Source organism: Triticum urartu, chromosome 5A, assembly GCF_056163025.1.
Source record: "Triticum urartu cultivar PI428250 chromosome 5A, HENAU_Tu73, whole genome shotgun sequence".
Classification (NCBI taxonomy): domain Eukaryota; kingdom Viridiplantae; phylum Streptophyta; class Magnoliopsida; order Poales; family Poaceae; genus Triticum; species Triticum urartu.
In genome coordinates, this window is record NC_141877.1 from 253,877,058 (window position 1) to 253,882,592 (window position 5,535).

A 5,535-nucleotide genomic window follows, 5' to 3' on the forward strand; every position below is an offset into this window, starting at 1 on the left:
GTGGCACCTAAGTTGATGTTACCAGCTATGCCACTGTCACATTAATTTTCTACCCAAATTAAAAAAATAGTTTTGTAATTGTTCTATACTTAAATATCATTTAAATAACAGTTTTGTTGTTGTTTTATTTACTATAATGCATTTAAACATTTTTATAAAAGTGTGGTTTCACCACCATAATTACTTATGATTTATTTGACACGCTTAGAGCATTTTAGTTTTAATGTTTGGAAACTTTTATTGTTTGACCTAAATTCAAATTTGAATTTGAATCTGTTTTTGAACTAACACGAGATTAACAATAGTAACCGTGGTGACGTGGCATCATTAATGTGGGATTACTGTAGCTTAATTATCCGGGCGTCACATCCATGGCGGCGGAGGAGTGGGAGCCCCTCCGAGATTGGATCTCCCTCTCTGTTCTCTTTTGTTTCGCGTTCCCCGGATCTAGCCCTTCACCGTTTCTTAAATTCCCGGAGATCCGTAACTCCGATTGCGCTGAAATTTTTACACGATTTTTTCCATAAATTATCTTTCTTGCACCAGAAGAAGGGGCCCAACTGACCTTCGAGGAGGGCACTAGATACCTGGGCGCGCCTGGCACCCCCAGGCGCGCCTAAGGATGGCACCCGCCGGGTATGGGTACGGGTGGAGCTACCCCATACCCTTACCCGTCCGCCCTGAGTTTACCCATCACCCATACCCATATCCGTCAAGGGTACAATTTTTTCCCATACCCGTCACCCGACAGGGTATATGGATACCCGTGGGTAAAAATACCCGTGTTTACAGCACATCAATTGAGTAGAAAGTAGTTGTAAAAGGTAACATATAATCATAAATTATTAATAGCAACACATTTTAAACAACAATGTACAACAACATATTGTAACAACAACATATTCTCATAAACAACAATACTTTCCTATAAAGTGACATAAAAATGATAAATAAGAACACATAATCATAAATAACAACACATATGCATACACTTTAAGTTCACGAAATCATGATAAATTATAGAGATAATTTGAATACACATTAGAGTTTTTACCTAGCGTGATTAAGAGGGGAAATCAATACATTGGGATATTAACGGAAACCCACCTGTTAACATTTTAGATGGGTACATGGGTACGCGGGCATGGGTTATACGATCTCATACACGTACCCTCTCTACCCGATGGGTATGATATTTTCCCATTTAAGTACCCATGGGTAATTTTTTGTCCCATACCCTTACCCTAATAGGGTTTTTACCCACAGGGTACGCGGGTAATGGGTACCCATTGCCATCCCTAGGCGCGCCCTGGTGGGTTGTGGACACTGTGGGCCCCCGTTTGCGTTGGTTCCACCTCCCAAAAATCATATATATTCCAAAATAATTCTCCATAAATCTTTATCGTGTTTGGACTTTGTTTGATATGGATTTTCTGCGAAACAAAAAGCATGCAATAAACAAGAACTAGCATTGGGCACTCGATCAATAGGTTAGTCCAAATAAATCATATAAAATGTTACCAAAAGTGTATAAAAGTTGTATAATATTGGCATGAAACAATAAAAAAATATAGATACGACAGAGACATATCACAGTCCACCCTTTAAAGCTAAACAACACATCAATCATAATTCCAAAGCTTAGTTGTTCCAATATAAATGTGACATGATATTCATATTAGTTAACAGACATACATTTAATTGGTCAGCTAATGCTCCCACTTGAGTTTCCAAATGCCTGTGGCCACATAGAGAGAGACAACATGGAATTGCATTTCTTTGGATGCTCTGATTCATCATGGGGGGGAAACCAACATTATATAGAAAGAAACGGAATCTCGATAATATGCTTCCTCTTCTATTCTTTAAGATGTTCCTCGTCAAGAAGGCAAGCAAGGACATCTGCAGTCGACATGTCTATTTGGCCGCTTCTGCAAGTTGCTTTTAGCAATTCGAGTTGGTCTGCCATAATATCCAGGAAATGTTGGGAGTTGTGCGGCCTTTGAGAGACTAGACTGATAGTAACAGTAGTGCGCCTTCAGGTGAATAGAGCCGGCATGTAGGTGATCGATAGGCTTTCGATTAGTAGCAGCAATACAGTCCCATATTTTCCATCCAGTTCCACTTCCCCGATTTATTTATGATGCCTATGGTGTCCCCCTTTTATCGACAATACAATCTGTGTGGTGGCTTTGTGTCATATTAGCAGCACTCCATCCTTCAAGCGAAACTACATGTCACTCATATTTCCAACGCTTACATTTAATTGGTCAGCTAATGTTACTACGTGAATTTTGAAATGCATGTGTGCCACATATAGAGACATGTTGGAATACTATTTCTCTATGCACTCTCATTGTCATGGTTTCGCAATAAACTTTCAATACAGCATATTATGAACCTATCATTTGCTAACTATCCTTACTTCTGGAGCTCCCAACATGGAGCCTATTTTTTGTGTAGTTATGCCAGATTATATTATTGTACGCACCAAATTACAGCACACAAGGGCTCTCTCATCAAAATCCAGTAATAGCACACAAGGGTTTACAAGGACCCCCTATTATATTAGAATATCCTCTACATTACAAAGATAGTCTCGCTACTATTTATGTTGTCATGCTTCTCAGATATTAAACAAAATCACAATGAATATGAGAATGTGCACATCAGAAGAGTATCGTTGAACAGTGCAATGACTAACAAACATGGCATCGAGGCATTGAGTTCCATTCTAGATGGAATGAAGCCCACACACTTCGCACCTACAGATTTGTGTTCAGGATATGATCCTAATGACTATTATGAGCTCAAGGAGTCAAAGGCATATGGCCTATCCTGTTCACCCTATAAGGTGCCTATTTTAATCTGGCAAGGTTTTATTGGTTGCACGTAACTTGCGTAAGCTATCTTGCGTTTCTTCTGCTTCTTTGCACCGCCATGTGCTTAGTTTACTCATCATATATTTGAAGTTGCCATGCCCACCCATTATCAATACGCATTCCATTTGTCATCATACCATGTTTTTCCATTCAAATGCTGCTCTTGTGTATCAGACATCCAAAAGGAAGAGAGTGACTGCAGAACCTGAAGGAGTGGTAGCAAAGTCCTTGAAGAAGGTGGTGGTACCGGAGAAATCAGACAACACCCCACTTATATAGGTGATAGAACCAGCGCCACAAAACCTAGGATATCACACCTATGTTGCTCGCTGCTTTGCTCTTGTTAGTACCTGTTGTCTTGTATCGTTGTACTTACATTCATACCTGGTTGATTATGTGACATCAGTGTGCATGATAACCTACATATCCATTGTTCTCTCTAATTATCAGATCCATATTAATGCTTACATTAACGTAGAATAAACCCAATGCTTATGAAGAAGTTTAGCTCTACATTGTTCTTGTAAGTATGTGTTGTCCTTTATCACTGTACTTATACTGACAGCTAGTTGTTCATGTACCATCATTTTGCAACTTATTTTCCCTTGGCATCCATTTTGTACACTTCTGATCTATGTTTACTCTTACCGAAATGTTGACTAAAACCAATGCTACTTAAGATGTTTAGCTCTGCATTACTCTTGTCAGTACCTTTTGGCTATATGATGTACCAAAATTTATAGCTAGTTGATTATGTAGCATCACTCTGCATCTTAGCTTAAATAATATCCATTTATTCCTATATTATCACTTCTATATTTACTCTTAACAAAATGTAGAATAAAGTCAATTATTATGAAGAAGACTCTATGGTAAACTTCTTGAATTGCCCGCCCATCAACATGGAAAAGGGCTTTATAGAGCCGGTCTTCATTACTAACGTATGTTTGTCCTTCTCAAGCCTTCAAACTTTGTTGTGTATATCTGGATAGCAATGATTGCAACTGATGTTTATTTTTGTCGTTTGCATCAAATTGCACGTTTAAATTTTATTATGAAGAAGTTCATAAACATAAGTTTCTCCTCAATTTCAGTTTTTAGTTGTACAACCTAGTTCCTTATTCATACCATGTAAATTAAACTAAACATAGCAAGTGATCTTCCTTAGCACTGCATGTATGCTTGTTGATCTATAATCCGGTGGTGTGGTCAAACTACCAACTTGAGGACAATGTCATATCCTAGTATGTCTTAACTATGAACAATGCATATTATGTTCATGTTATTTAAATCATGTCTCTTTATTTACCAATCTGAAATGGAATAAATTGATGGTACACTCACCATCGATGCTTATACATTCTTTAGCATTGGATGTATGCTTGTGTTCTTGATCTGTAATCCAGTGGTGTGGTGAAGCTGGCCACTCCTGCACAATGCTATTTCCTGCCATGTCTTAAGTGTGAACATTTTTTATTCTATTGTAATCCGGGTCTCTTTATTTGCCACTAAGAAATGGGATGAATCGACAACAATGTTGCTTATATGTGCAAAGCATGTTATCCGTCTGCTTTTTTCTCTTTCAGGGTGATATCACACACCAAGAATTGCCATTGATGTTATGCAGCTAGAGTTGGATATAAACGTCAAACAAGTGCAGTCATCAGCTTGCTTAGCTGCTTGTGCTGCAGCTCCCAGGCAGGTCTAACCTTTCTTGAACTGTGTTGAAGTGTTGTCGGTTCTATATATTATTTTAGGCAGCGTGTTTATTTGCACTAATGGTGTCCTTTGATGCCCAGTGTATGTAATCTGCTGTCTGGTTGCGCTTTATTATCGTTGGCGGCGAACCTTTATGCCCAGTGCACGTAATATGTAGTAATTTCTTTGTTGTATCATCTAGGTATATTCTTCGTCATGATGCTGTAATTTAATTTCTGTATATGCTCTCGTCGCTCCCTGAAAAGGTCATAAACTTTGACGGATCGCAATGGGCCTAAAAGTTCAGTTTATTATATAAAAAATTACGGTAGTAAAATTGGTCGGCCTGCCAATCATTGTAAATGGGCCGAAACGTGGGCCTACAATCATGTCCGGCCAATAGCAGACCTAGACATAAACTCACCAACTATTAGTTTTGGGTCTTTAACAGGCCGAGTAAACCAGTTGCTTAAGTTGGTCCAGAAAAAAGAATGGTCTTTCAACAGTTCGAAAAGTAGATTGGGCCTAAACAGTGTTGGAGGCCCATGATTGGATCAACAACAAGACGGGTCGTTAACAGGCCAAAATATGTGTAGGGCCATGATGACCCACAATTATAGGGGATCAATTGTAGCTCTTTTCGATAAGTAAGAGTGTCGAACCCAACGAGGAGCAGAAGGAAATGACAAGTGGTTTTCAGTAAGGTAATGTCTGCAAGTGCTGAAATTGTAAGTAGCAGAGTAGTTTGATAGCAAGATAATTTGTAACTAGCAAGTAACGATAGTAGTAACAAAAGTGCAGCAAGGTAGCCCAATCCTTTTGAGGCAAAGGATAGGCCAAAATGGTCTCTTATGATAAGCAAAGCGTTCTTGAGGGTACACGGGATTTTCATCTAGTCATTTTCATCATGTTGGCTTAATTCGTGTTCGGTACTTCGATAATTTGCTATGTGGGT